The 15306-nt window shown below is 43.1% G+C and overlaps 1 protein-coding gene across 18 annotated transcripts in view; it reads right to left on the bottom strand.

The window, feature by feature from the left end:
* The window catches only part of SIPA1L1 (signal induced proliferation associated 1 like 1), a 497889-nt gene that overhangs the window by 365858 nt on the left and 116725 nt on the right, over positions 1–15306 (bottom strand). Inside the window, exon 1 of one of the 18 annotated variants that reach the window (XM_027111662.1) lies at positions 10440–10982. The exons of 16 other annotated variants lie outside the window; for them this stretch is intronic. The gene's annotated coding sequence lies outside the window, so the exon portion shown is untranslated. Of the gene's footprint in view, positions 1–10082; positions 10396–10439; positions 10983–15306 lie in introns of those variants that run through there. One more of the 18 variants, XM_027111663.1, reaches the window with a different exon arrangement.

Genomic DNA, 15306 nt, shown 5'->3' with positions numbered 1-15306 from the left:
CCCTGGTCAGGGTACCAGATCCCACATGCATGCTGCAACTGTGAGCCCCCATGCCACAACGAAGACCCGGCGCAGCCAAATAAATAAATAAAGATTAAAAAAAGAAAAAAGCCATGAAATCTCACACTAGGTTATCTGAGTATTACGGATTTGGCAGCATGCCAGCTTATTATCACAGCACTGGTACGCAGATCTTCCGTGTGACATGATGTCACCATACCTCAAGACCGCCTCACACATAAATGACAAGGGCTCTAAAAGACACAGAACTGAGCACCTAGGAGAAGAGGTGCTAAGCATTTCTAAATCTCTACACGCTGGCACTACACCAATCATCTGAAACAGGAATTAAGTTTCTAGCGTGTTACAAGTAACATCAGAAAGGCTAGCTTTAAAACTGTCTCCTGCCAAAATTACAAGGAAAGACTTTCAGCTGAGTTAAAATGTTGATTATTTTCAGATCAGAGTGAAATTAATACTAAAATTATCCACCAATGAGGAATTTTCCCACTAAAATGTTTGAGTTAAAAACAAAAACTCTAAATTTCTCTTTTTTTAAGCTCTTTCAAAAACACTTCTACTATCTGCAAAAAAAAAAAGCCCTTAATCTCACTAAAACCATAATAATAAACTCACAGAATTTTAACAGTTGGCCTTAAAGGAAACTGAATTCAACCCTCAACCTTCCTATTACAAATGAAAAGGTTACCTGGTATATAATAAGTGAACAATGAAGACCTGTTAAATGAATGAACAAATCAATGACAATCCGAAAGGGGTGTATGACTTTTAAGATCTCATGATTAATGGAAAAATCCAGGATCGGCCAAAACTAGGTGTTTAGATGGTCTTGGAGAGGGCTTGGAAGTAGAGGAAACGAAGATTTGAAAACCATATCTGGGTCCTCAGGAAAACCTTAAGCAAAATTCATTAAAGCCAGTTTCCTTCAGTTCTGTTACTTAGAAAAGCACTTGATAAAGTAAATTTAGCCAAGACAGGTCTCCTTGGAAACCAAAAGGCAGAATTGTCTAGTGTTTCTTTCTTCCTCCACACAAAGAATATTTAATGTAGAACTATTTTCATAATAAACAACTACAATTGTTTTGCATCAAAAGTAAAACAGGTGGCCTTTGGCAAAAAAAAGAAAAATCCAACCAGCTGTGCGGACTGGAACACTGAGAAGGACCACATCAACCACTAAAAGAATGGCAGCCACATGAGGGCAGGAGCCATGCATCCTTTTCCACTTGAAGCAGCCACTAGCCCCTGGCATAGAGTGAGAGTCAATAAATACTTATGAAATAAATGAGTAAATTACTCCTTATGGACCCACCCATGTAGACTTAAATTCATTTGGTCACCACTAAACAACGCTTTACTATAGGCCTACTATATGCAAGCATACTACATTTTTCCTCCATAGAAATTCTACCAATTGTACCCTCAAGTAATACACCCAACCAAAATATCCTTATAGTTTCATTAAGAAGGTGAGAAAGTATGTCTTAAGTAGCCTAAATTACTTACTAAAGCAGCCACTGAGTTTGCTGTTCTGGGTTCAATCTCTATCCTTCAACTCATCCTATACAACCCAGCCCGGTGAATTTTGTGTTCTTTGCACATCCTAGAAAATAAAACCATACTGTGTCTAAGTATTCTAACTCTGTACGTGGTCCACTGCTATTCAATGAGCAGAAATGGCAAATCAGCAACTACTGGATTGGAATGGGGAAGACAATAGAGTGTCAAGAAAAAAAAATAGTGACGGATCTTATAATAACTGATCCCCATTGAAAATCTTGAGATTACTATCAGAGGCTTTCATTAAAGACCCCCTTTTTAGTGCAGTGATAGAACTGACACAGATGGTTTGAGGTATTTATACCCATTGAGGTACACATCCAATCTTCAAGACCAATTCAAGGCCTATCACCTTTTTTTTTTTTGCGGTACAAGGGCCTCTCACTGCTGTAGCCTCTCCCGTTGCGGAGCACAGGCTCCGGACTCGTATGCTCAGAGGCCATGGCTCACGGGCCCAGCCGCTCCGCGGCATGTGGGATCTTCCCGGACCGGGTCACGAACCCGTGTCCCCTGCATCGGCAGGCGGACTCTCAACCACTGCGCCACCAGGGAAGCCCTCATCACCTTTTTGAAGCTTTTGCAAGCCATTGGATTCAATATCCAATGAAGTGCTAGACTATAGCTCTTACTATACTAGTTGCCGATTGACAGCCTCACATACATTCTGCCATTTAAATCACCTTACGGGGGCTTCCCTGATGGCGCAGTGGCTGAGAATCTGCCTGCTAATGCAGGGGACACGGGTTCGAGCCCTGGTCTGGGAAGATCCCACATGCCGCGGAGCAACTAGGCCCGTGAGCCACAACTACTGAGCCTGCGCATCTGGAGCTTGTGCTCTGCAACAAGAGAGGCCACGACAGTGAGAGGCCCGTGCACCGCGATGAAGAGTGGCCCCCGCTCGCCGCAACTAGAGAAAGTCCTCGCACAGCAACAAAGACACAACGCAGCCAAAAATAAATAAATAAATAAATTTTAAAATAAATAAGTAAATAAATCACCTTACTTCATTCTTTAAGTGGGTCTAGTCCCCTCCAAAAAATGAAAAATTCTTTGAATTGTTTTCTCAATTGTTAATCTATTACTTCTCTATTTCTCAACACCTACAATAGCATAAGTTAAAAATAAGTGTCACTCAAACTTCCTGATTTCAAAATGTATTACAAAGCTAAAGTAATCTAAAAAGCTAAAGGTGGTACTGGCATAAAGACAGACAAACAGATCAATGGACTAGAACAGAAAGCCCAGAAATAAACCATCGTGTATATGGCCAGCTGGTCTTCAACAAGGATGCCAAGACCACTGAAAAGGGAAAGCACAGTCTCTTCAATGAATGGGGCTGAGAAAACTGGATACCCGCACACAAAAGAATGAAGCTGGATCCTCGTCTTCCACCACAGACAAAAATTAACTCAAAATGGACTAAATACCTAAATGTAAGAACTAAAACTATAAAACTTCTAGAAGAAAACACAGAAAGCTTCATGACACTGGACTTGGCAATGATTTCTTGCATATGACGCTAAAAGCACAGGCAACAAAAGCAAAAATAGACAAATGGGATTACATCAAAATTTAAAACTTTCATGCATCAAAGGACACAAAAGAGCAAAAAGAAAACATACAAAATGGGAGAAAATATGTGCAAATCATGCATCTGATGAGGTGCTAATATCCAAAATATATAAAGAACTCCTACAACTCAATAACAAAAAATCAAATAACCTGATCAAAAAATGAGCAGACTTGAAAAGACACTTCTCCAAAGACGATATGCAAATGGCCAACAAGCATATGAAAGATGCTCAATATAACTTATCAACGGAGAAATGAAAATCAGAACCACAATGAGATATTACCTCACACCCATTAAATGGCACTATCAAAGAAACAAAATAACAAGTGTTAGCAAGGATGAGGAATAACACTGGTACACTGCTGGTGGGGTATAACCTCTATGAAAAACAGAATGGAGGTTACTCAAAAAACGTAAAAATAGAGCTACCATACGATACAGAAATCCTACCTTTGAGTATATATCCAAAGGAATTGACAGCAGGGTCTCAAAGAGCTATATGAAAACCCATGTTCATAGCCACACTATCCACAATAGCCAAGAGGTAGAAGCAACCCAAATGTCCATCTATGGATGAATGGATAAATGGGATACAGACATACAATGTAATATTATTCAGTCTTAAAAGGGAAGAAAATCCTACCACATGCCAACATGTATGAACCTTGAGGACACTATGCTAAATGGAATAAGCCAGTCACAAAAAGACAAATACTACATGATTCCACTTATATGCTGTATCTAAAGAGGTCAAATTCATACAAACAGAAAGTAGAATGGTGAGTCCCAGGGATGGGGAGAGGGGAAAGGAGAAGTTGTTTAATGGGTAGAGTTTCCAATTTGCAAGATGAAAAGAGTCTGGACTTCTGTTTCACAACAATATGAATATACTTAACACAACTAAACTGTATACTTAAAATGGTTAAGATGGTAAATTTTACACTATGTGTTTTTTATCCCAATAAAAAAAGTAAGTGCAAACACCAAGTTGGATTTACTCGTTCTACCTCCACCGCCGGAGTCAAAGCAGCCTGACCCTTTTACCTGCTGGCAGTCATTTCCAAATTTCTTCCAAGTTGTCTTTTTTAATCAAGGGAACTGTACACGTGATCGAAGGCCCTCCCTTTACCTTACTGTCAAGCATAAATCCAAAAATGACATAAAAGCCATTGTGTTCTCAACTGGGTGGGAGAGAAGCATAACAGAATCACCTATTGAGTTTCTTCAAACCACCCAACCCCTCTACCCAGAGTAATACCCCAGAGTTCACTGAGGTCCTCCACCCTCCCCCAAACACACACCTGGCCCAACCCGCTGAAAACCACTATTTTAAAGTGCTCCCTTGCACAAGAAAAAAAAAAAAAAGAACAAGCATTAAAAACATTTTTTGGAGCCTGTGCTCCGTTCGCAACAGGAGGGGCCACAACGGTGAGAGGCCCGCGTACCACAAGAAAAAAAAAAAAAGAACAAGCATTAAAGTGCTCCCTTGAAAATGACCTTCAGAACAATCCCACTGAAAGCAATTATTAGGCTGAGGCTCTAACTTTTAATAGGCCTTTTCTATGAATCCTATAGCTCTCCATAACCTATCATGTATCTACTGAAACATTATTGTCATGCAATTATTATACCTCATTTCCTATTACAAAGGATCAGTACTAAGATGCCAATTTAAAAAAAAAAAAGTAACACTGAGACTCTTGGAAGAATCACAGGCATTTCTCAAACTGGAAAAGAGATGAGGGTCAGGAACCACATTCAGTCTCAAGCCTCTTAACAGGTTTCCCAAGGGCACATTCTGAGCCAGGAGTCAAACCCCACCCCAAACATATATACACACAGAGCACCCTCTCTTTACACATGAAATTCCAGCTACTCAGAAGTTAGACTCTGACAAAATATATTGGCAGAAGCTTCTGAGGTCTTCGCTGGGGCAGCCAGAAGTATGGTTAGGGAAAAGGGAGGAGTTAAATCAACTACACACTAACCCTCATTTCAAGAGTAAGAACACTTGTTTTCTAAGTCTTTGAAAGAAAAGGCAATATGGTTCCCAAAAGTCACATACTTATATTTCTTGCAAAAATATGGGAAAATACTTCTTTCCATTTTTTTCCCTAACTATGTACAAGTGAAGCAAGGAATAAAAGTTAGTCAAACTGGGTGAAAATTTTAGAACATTCTATTAATGTATAATTATATATCCTATAGGTATCTCCTTATAAGTACCCTCTCTTCTTGAAGGCATGAGATACCACAGTTCAGTTATCACAGTTGCTTTGCTGAAAGCATCAAGAAATGAAAAGAAACTTGTAAAAACAAATAATTCTGAGAACTAAGATGTTAAAGGAAATGCAAGGAGCTTAGAATATATCAAACTAGAATCCCTATCTAGGCAAATAATTGAGAATATGAAAAAAATGAATTAGAAAAACATAATATAAAAGCCAATGTAAATGATATTGATCATAGTCAAGTCTCGATTATAGGAACCTGGTCATTCAGCACATGGTCCTTTACTTCTAAATAGCTTTATTCCGAGAAGTTTGGAACTCATTCTAAAAGGAAGGAAGACATTAAGCCACAAAAAAACTACCAATGACTATACTTGTAGCTTTGGTAAAAGGCTTCCTGGAAAAAACAGAAAGAGAAAAGAGGAATAACCAAAATTCACTCTGGTGTCTGCGAAATTCATTTTTAACCTAAGACCTGCTTTGGAGGAGGAGAGAGGAATAAAGGAATCCAGTGGCCGCCACGGTTGGATGGCCAGTTGGCTCAAGTTGCCTCTGAGTGACCCCTGTATGTGTACAAATCAGTAACCCTCCCTCTGCAGGCCAACGTTCTCCAGCACGCATACATTCTCCTCGTGCCTCTCCATAATTGAAAAAAAAGGGAAATCTAACATTATGTAATTGCCCACTTCCCACAATTTAAAGTTAGGCATACTACAATCCTAATTAGAGGGAGAACTTAGTGCAACATGACAAGTAACAAATTAGAAATCTACAGGCTGAAAATTCTCATCCCAGACCTCCGGAGGCCAAGAGAAACAGCTTCGCCTGCCTCTGTGGCACACCCCTAATGCACTACTGTTGACTAACGTCCAATGAAAGAAGCCCCTGACATTCCTCTGTGTCACTGTGGTGTCATCTCTCTAGATTTTCAAGAAAGCTTTCATGTTATCTTTGCAACTGGGGTTACCTCACTCCTCCCAGGCCAGAATAAAAGGAGAAAATGGATGTGGACCAGTCCTTACCCTCAAAAGATACACCCAATGGATTTTCTTACCCACTTGATCACAAACCCAGTCACACTCGTGCTATTCTAACCCTCACTCAAATCACCTGCCTTTAAGAGATCCAAAGAAAAGGGGCTCTTTCCCACGTTTCTATGACTCGCTCCACAGCTCATCAGAAACCCACCAAAAGAAAAAATGAGCTCTCATCTGAGGATAAGTAACTTAATTTGTATTAAACCTTTGGAAAACAAAGGGCCATCAAAGTGTGTGGGCTTTGTTTGGCTTTTTTCTTCTTTATTAGCTAAGCACAGCAGAAAACTAAAAACAAAAATCCAATGAGGCCAATTTATTTCCCACACCAAACCAGTAAAAGCGCAATGGATATAAAGTTGGACTGTCGATCTAAAGGGATAGTAGAAAACCCCTATTTTAAATAGCACTGTATGTGGAACAGACACAGATCTTTTTGTGTGAGTGCTGAAGGAATAACATAATGCTTTACCCTCCTCGGGAAAGGGAGAGTCCCTCATCTAAAGGGCAGTCACCCAAGGGGCAGAGATGTTTCTTCTCTCCTGGCTCAGATTACCCCAGCGGAAGTTGGGTGGTGCTATAGAAATCACTCACGTTTTCAACAGGAAGCTCCTACAACACTGTCCTGTTTTATGTGCAATTATACCTCCACCTAACAGATCCTCCCTAGCTCCTACCCCTGCCCCCAGTAACCCATACATGAAGCCACTGTTCCAAAAATAAGGGAGGCACACCACTTTCTTTTACAAATGAAAAATGAGTTTAAGAAGCGAAAAAAAAGGTGGTCAACTACAACAAATTAAGTCTGGCTTCTCTAAAGAACATATAAGTATATTACGCTCTGAGTTAACCAAAATTCCTTTTAAAAAAAAACAACCTACAGGCTCTACCATGTAAATACTTTAACTAACTCATAATTTCTTTTGCCATAACTTTGTAATTTGAGTAACTCTAAACCTGAGTTACCAAACACTACATCCGTGTGGTTTTCATGGCTTTTCAACCTTCACGTACATTTTGTTTCATTAAGTTTTTCTTCTTCTCATTTTAGACATGTAATAAATACTGAACACTTGAGTGGGGGGAAAGAGTAGTAAATAAATTTTAACATAAGACTCTAAGGTAGGGGGGAAAAAAAAACCCAGAAAGCAAAAGAGTACAGTTAAATCTGAAAACATGCCTTCCAATCACTGCATGATCACTGACTAGTTCTTCTACACCCTTTAAAAAAATCACTTCAACTTTCTGGGCTTCAGTTTCCTCATCTGTAAAATGGGGAAGAAGGGTGAAATGATTTATACTCAAAATCCCTCCTAAACCCAACAATCTATGAATCTGTTCATCAGGAAGCAAGAAAATGCAATTGCAAATAAGACTATGGTTTACAAATTACTTTCGTACATATATTCTCAAAGTATGGAGTCAAAGAATCCATACTCTTACACTGTTCTGCCTCTTCTCATGCTCCTGTTTCACAGCTCAAAGAGATAGAAAACAGCCATGTATTGAAAAACTCAAACTGCAAAAGTAAGATAGAACGGACACACGTCCCAACTCATAGTCAACCAAGATCCTCCAAAGTTTACAGAATCGCTCATCTCAAGCAAAATCATGACTTCAATAAAGTTACTAGAAGGACTTCCCTGGTGGCACAGTGATTAAGAATCCGCCTGCCAATGCTGGGGACACGGGTTCTGAGCCCTGGTCCGGGAAGATCCCACATGCCGCGGAGCAACTAAGCCCATGCGCCACAACTACTGAGCCTGCGCTCTAGAGCCCGCAAGCCACAACTACTGAAGCCCGCGCGCCTAGAGCCCGTGCTCCACAACAAGAGAAGCCACTGCAATGAGAAGCCCGCGCACCGCAACAAAGAGTAGCCCCCGCTCACTGCAACTAGAGAAAGCCCGCGCACAGCAACGGAGACCCAATGCAGCCAATAAATAAATAAATAAATTTTAAAAAATAAAAAAATTTTAAAAATAAAATTACTAGAAGGTGTACTTTAAAAGTTGTTAAAAAAATCAAGATGGGCTGGCAGGTGGGGGTGGGGAGACCTACACCAAAATTACACACCTAATTCAATGCAAAAGCAAAGTTAAGAAAGTCAGGAAAAGTATGTAAGTAAGAAAGTCATATAAAATTTCAGTGAGCTGCTTTGCAATTATTACTGCAATTATTACCAGGAGTTCAAGTCAACCTTGTCACAGAATCCTACGATGAACTCACAACTAATACTGACACTTCAGCTCTAAAAAGTTCACTGCACCAGAACTGCAATTTCAAACTCAAGGAGCAGTACCAGGAACCGCAGAGAAGCTAACAGCAACACCTACTGACTGTCTTGAGCCACTTGCCAAACTTGTTCTCTCAGTCAACTAGAGAAATCTAATGATACAGTCAACTTCAGGACTCCTTTACTTAAGCATAAAGAGATAAGAAAATAAGTTGTCAGCCACATAATACCATTCATCTGGCAAAATCTCTTACTTTGCCCCTAGCCATTTACGTGCAAATCATCACCCAAATCATTTTGAATGCACTGTTAATTGCTAATGCCTGAGTATAATTTATTCCATAGGAAAAAAGTTTTAATATTCTCGTTAATAACTGGTATGTCATCTAGTAGTCAGACACTTCAGTGACCATAAACTTCTTTATGAAAACCTTTTATCTGAGACTACTGCTGTTTCTACTGTTCTATATTATTTCCATCGGCTTTTTTTTTTTTTCATCCTGGTAAAGGTGGCTTAATTGCAGCTTTCAAAAAATTAAGGGGGAAGGTGAAGGTCATTAAATCAGGATTTTAGAGAAAATACTGTTACTAAACTGGGTGCAGAGAATGATTGTATAGGACTTCATCTTGTACTTTTCCAAAAGATTAAGTCAGAGAATCTTTGCCTTGGATGAATATTCCATATGAGAAAACGAGAGAAAGTTGACACTTAACTCCCACAGAGTACCAGTATAAAAACAATGTCTTTAAGAGTCTGAGTCAGAGTTTCAACATGAAAGGTTTGCTTTACAGAGGAAACGCCAACCCCAGTCCATCCAGATAGACCTGGAACCTGATTAAAGTCAACACCTTTACTCTAAAATTTGCATCGCGTCACTGGCTCCCAGTTTAGAAATGTAATCGTTTAGCAGGTAGTAAGAATTTCAGTAAGTGCTGCCTCTAAAATACCCGTCATAATAAATAAGATCTGTAAGGTAAATGCAGTCTAGGATCCATCAGGCCCCAAAGCTTCTCTTCAAAACAAGCATCAACAACTCAAACATCTTCCTTGAAAGTGAGCCATTTCCCTTGCCTATGTTTTCCAAACGGTGAACCCAATGAAATTTCAACCTGTCCAACAAGATTACTTGTCCACCTAGAAATGCCGTGGAGCGATAGGGAGCTTGGCAAATACCCTTTAAGGTCAGGATAGAAGTTGGAAACAGATGGGGCGAAGGAGAAAAACTTCTTTTTTGCAGTACCTTCTCGCCTTCCCACCCCTCTTGTGGTTTACTTACTCCAAGAAAAGCAGGTTTGAGCAGCTCCGGCTTTCACTTCCCCCAGACCCCGGGAGAGAAACGAACCACCCGCGGGCAACGAGCTGCTCTTCCCCCTTTCTCACGATCAAACCTCTCGGCCTGTCCCTCCGGCATAGCCTGCAAAGCGCTCACCCAGGTGACTGAACTGGAAGAGTCTCCCGGTGGAGACGAGAGCAGCCTGGTGGGCGCAGCCACCCCAAGGGGTCGCGGGTCTCCTGGCCTCTCTCACAGACGCCTGGCGGAGAGTTGTGCAGATTCGGATTCCGAGGTGCGCGCGCCCGCGCGCGCCGGGCGCAGTGCAGCTCGGACTCGCCCCCCGCCGGGCTGCGCTATCAGCACGCCACCAAATCGGAAATAAAACTTTGACCGGCCTCTCGGCGTCCTGCTCCATGCCCTGGACCCGAGCCCCGGCCAGAAATGGGGTGCGGGCTGTCAACAGTCTTGCACCCCCGCTCCCCTGCCCGGACCCGGGGCGCGGGAGCCACTTACCGCTCGGCCCGGCCTCCCGGTGCCGCCGCACGTCCGGGGCGCGTCCGCCGCGCGCTCTCCCTGGGGTAAAAAAGAAACCTTACAGACGGTCGGCGCGCGCTCACTCGCCGCCTGCTCTGCGGAGAACCGCAGGCGGCGAGGCAGGGGCGGGCGCTGAGCGGAGGGGGACCCGGGGGAGGCGGGGGCGGAATCAGCCCAACTCCCGAGCCTGGCTCCGAAGGGGACGCGGAATGCAGGCTGGAGAGCAGCCGGCAGGGGCCGCGCTCCCGGCGGAGTGGGGGCGGAGGTGCCCCAGTCCCCGGGCATCAACTATTGTCTGGGCGCTCGGGTCCCCACTCGCGCCGCCTCCGAGGCTCAGCGCTCCCCATCCCACCCGCCTGCCTCCAAGAGAAAAAGCTGAGAGGGCCGGCGAACGCGGTGTGACTGAGCGGCCGCGGCCAAAGTCCGAAGTGGACGCGGGGGAAAGGAGAGATGCGTGCCGAGTGGGGGAGGGGACAGGTAACTGCAGAGGGGGCGGGAAGGCCCGGGAGGATTGGTGGGGGGAGGAAATGGGGAGGGAGCCACGGAAGCAGGAGAGGGTGGAGTGGCTGGCGGGGGCCGGCCTCTGAAGCCCAGACCTGGCCCTCCCCGGGGACCCTCCTCCCGGAGACTCAGCGCCGCTCTGACTTTTTGCTCACTCGCTCACGCACACAGTGAACTCGCTCACAAAGTTGCCGGCGGTGGCGGCGCCTCCCTCGCCCTTCCCCTCCCCGCCCCATTCCTTCCCCTCCTTCACTCCCTCTCCAACTCTCGGGTGAGATCACCGCTGTGCAGCTCAGCTCTGCGCTCAAATCTCGCGAGAGAAGAGGCAGCTCAGCCCAGACGGCGGGGGAAGTGGAAGGAATTAGAGGAAGGTGGGGGACCGCGGAACTCCTAGTTGCTATGACGACGGCAAAGCCCTGGATTCCTGTCTCCTGCAGAGAGCCCAGGCAGCAAACGTGGGTGTCGTTTGCAACCTGCCCCCTCCCTTGCCCGACGCCCTAATGGTGGGGAAAGCAAGGGCTAGAAGCTAGAACCTATTTGAGAGGGCATCTGGAGAAGACCAGCGTCATGATATCTGGCTAAATCTGGCAAATGAGGCTAATTATTTAAGAGATTCTGGGACAGATTTCTGCCATAGAAGTCAGCACATATCTGAACCCCCAATTTCCTACCATATATTCAGTTTTTCGACCTTCCTGTCTAATTTCATCCCCCACCCCTCACCCACTCCGTACGCTCCCTCTCCCCCCCCCCCCCCCCCCCCATCACCACCGCCACCACCAGACTGAGCTCCTTGAGGACCTGCCTTATCCATCTTTGTATTCTCAGCGCTTCCACAGGCTTGGTACATAGTAGGTATTTACTTAATGTCTATGGTGGGAAATGAACGCCACAAGCTGTACGTGTCCTCAGTACTTTCACCCTACCCTGGAAAGTACTTATGCTTAGACTATGAATTTCTGCTCCACAGTTTGGCTTTTGACTTTGCTAAACTATCCTTCCATTTCTGTTCACACAGAATTACCTATTTTTCAAGAGTTACAATCCCTCCTTTCTCTTTCTCCATCTTTGTGTCATAAAAACCCTATTCACCATGGGGGACCAGGTAATCATTAAGCTTCTTCAGATACCATCCTACCTACTCCAAAATGCTGTTGAGAATGAAGATGACATTTTCTCATCCCCTGTTTCTTCTTTTGATTGTAGAAACTTTTCTTTGGGGGTTTTATATACTCACTGCCTAAATAAAATGGATACTGTTAATAGAAGTTAAGCTTAAACTTTCGATGTCAAAATGAATGAGTAAAAATAGATTCCATGGGGCTTCCCTGGTGGCGCAGTGGTTGAGAGTCCACCTGCCGATGCAGGGGACATGGGTTCGTGCCCCGGTCCGGGAAGATCCCACATGCCGCGGAGCCTGCGCGTCCGGAGCCTGTGCTCCGCAACGGGAGAGGCCACAACAGTGAGAGGCCCGCGTACCGAAAAAAAATAATAATAATAATAGATTCCATGATATGTGAATTATATCTCAATTTTTTTTAAATTCCATCTCTATTTACATAAATACGGGGAAACCATTTTTTAAATCAATCCCTTGGAACTAGAAACCCAAAAAGTACATAAAGATTCTTTTAGGTTACATGCAAGCTTAAATGTCATGTCGGTGAAAGTTTTTATGTTAGAAACCTAGTGATATAGTGATACAGTGATAAAAAACACTAGACAAAGTCAGGAAACTACGGCTTGAGTTTTTCTGTGTTGCTAATAATTGAGTATCCTTGAGAAGTTATTTAATCTTTCTGATTCTTCATCTCTAAAATGAGGGGTAGCCCACATGTTAGGTCATTATAGCTTTAAAATTCTGTGGCTCTTAGACCTATACAAATTTCCAGTAAATAACAGATATTTTCCTTTTACATCAAACAGAATTTTTTAAATGTTTCATTTTACAGTAGGTCAGTTTCACAAAGTTCAGCTACATGTTGACAAGTTGCTTTTCAAGTTCTCTTGTCTCAACTGTAAAAACAACAGGGACTTCCCTGGTGGCGCAGTGGTTAGGAATCCACCTGCCAATGCAGGTGACACGGGTTCGATCCCTGGTCTGGGAAGATCCCACATGCCACGGAGCAGCTAAGCCTGTGAGCCACAACTACTAGCCTGTGCTCTAGAGCCCGCGAGCCACAACTACTGAGCCCACATGCCACAACTACTGAAGCCTGAGTGCCTAGAGCCTGTGCTCTGCAACAAGAGAAGCCACCCCATGAACAGTAGCCCCCACTCACCGCAGCTAGGGAAAGCCAGCATGAAGCAATGAAGACCCAACGCAGCCAAAAATTAATTAATTAATTAATTTTTAAAAATTGACCATGTTACAGTAATTTCAAAGGGAATCCATTGTTATTTACTTTTACACTAACTCAAAACAGATTTGTTATTTAATAAATATGCTAACTCAAAGACCCAAACTAAATACATCCACACCCCCACCAAAATAACTATAAGAAGGAAGGAGGGAGGGAAGGAAGGGAAGAAGGAAGAAACGAAGGAAGGGAGGGAGGGAGGAAGGAAGGAAGGAAGGAGGAGAAGAAGGGTGAGTCTTAAATTCACAGACTGGTATTTTTAGTATCAAAGTTTTACAAAGAAACACATTGGAGCATCACCATCAATCCTGTTGATCTGTTTTCAGGAGCTACCTTTCATAACATAGCACACTATTGTAAATCACTTGTTCATTTGCCCTGGCTCGGCTTTTAACATAGTTTTGCCCTTAAAGGATGGCTGCCAATCTGTATCCACCAACCCAGTACAATTTCAGAACCACCTGTTTTATGACTCCCAGATAGCCATTTGATCCATTTGAAAACACTGACCCAAGTACTAGCCAAATCTATTAACTTTTTTCAGTGTTTCTTATGAGGCTCAAGAGATGGGTATTGGCCTCAAATTACAAAGATAATCTCCCTAACCTTCAGGCATAGTGGAAGAGTAAAGACTGTCCGAGGGTTCTAAAACTGCTCTTTCAAGACCCTAGGCTACTATTTACCCCTCATTGGTGGCAGAACTTTCAGCAGTATGTCTGAAGGAAATAAAAGGCAAAATTCACCAAAGCTGAGGTTTCAACTACCTGGTTCTCTGGGTCAAGGCACTCTGTCTGCATCTTCCCTGACCTTCCTGGGGTTTCAAAATAGCAGACAAGGAGCAGCAGAAGAGGGAAAGTGAGACTAGAGAGTTTGTCAAGCACAGATTAGATCTCAGCCACTTCCTGCCCACTCCATCTGTTGGCTGTCTATCCACTTCTGCCCAGCCCCCTCCCCGACACGCTCAAGGGACATGTAACCTTTTCTCTGATACGAGCTCCCTCCCTATTAACTTCTCAGTTTGTTAAAGCTCGGTTGAATTCACCTTCCTCTGGTTATTCGCTTCTACTCAACAATGCACCCTAACATATCAAATATGGAATGAATTTTGACACAAAGGCCTACCAAGCAAGGAAAATATACGTTTTTATTAATATTATAAACATCGATTCACATTTGCATGTTTTACAGTTAAAATCTGGTCTACCCAGCCTGTTATCATCAGTTCAGAACTTCCTGTTATTGGCTATACAGCTATAGGGCATTACTAACTAATATTCAGAGAAATGACTCAACCATAAAGAAGGACCAAAGTGCTCCTCAAATCATCCAAGATTAAATTATATCCAGTGCTGTTTCACTTTTAGGATTTTATTGTTTCAGCCCTAGGTGATATAATTCTATTGACCTGAATACTAGATTTCTTAGAACACCTCATTCTCCCATTTACATTATTTATTACATGCTTAAAACATCAACTACTGTATAATCAACGAACATTCCTCAGCAAAGCTACTACACTTCCTGTCCACCCTCCCACTCTTCTAAAGGACTATTTCATACCTTCTCCTCCTCCATCAAACCTCCTGCTTATTACTCACAGATAACCGCCATGCATCTTTCATTGGTAAAATAGAGGCAACCAGAAGAGAACGTAGCACACACTCCATCCCTACGTCTCTATCTACTAACCCACCTGCATCTGTCTGCATGTACTCTTCTGTCCTCCTGGCACTTAGGATAAACTCTCAGTGCTCTTAGCCAAGATTAACCTCTCCACCTGTGTACCCGTCCCATCCCCTCTGACTCCAGGACATTGATTCAGCAACTGTCACCTCTCTCTTGCATCAGGAAAATTTCCCTTTCTATTGGAATTGTTTCTGAGTGCTTACAAGCATGCTCTAATATCTGCTTGGTAAAAAATCAAACATTTCATAGATTCCATATCTCCCTCTGTTTCAATTCGTCACTGGATTCTTCAAAAGGTT

The sequence above is a fragment of the Aethalodelphis obliquidens genome, unplaced genomic scaffold, assembly GCF_003676395.1.
Source record: "Aethalodelphis obliquidens isolate GAN/ISIS:26980383/991018 unplaced genomic scaffold, ASM367639v1 scaffold10, whole genome shotgun sequence".
In the NCBI taxonomy this organism is placed as follows: domain Eukaryota; kingdom Metazoa; phylum Chordata; class Mammalia; order Artiodactyla; family Delphinidae; genus Aethalodelphis; species Aethalodelphis obliquidens.
This window is presented reverse-complemented; position numbering and strand designations above follow the sequence as displayed.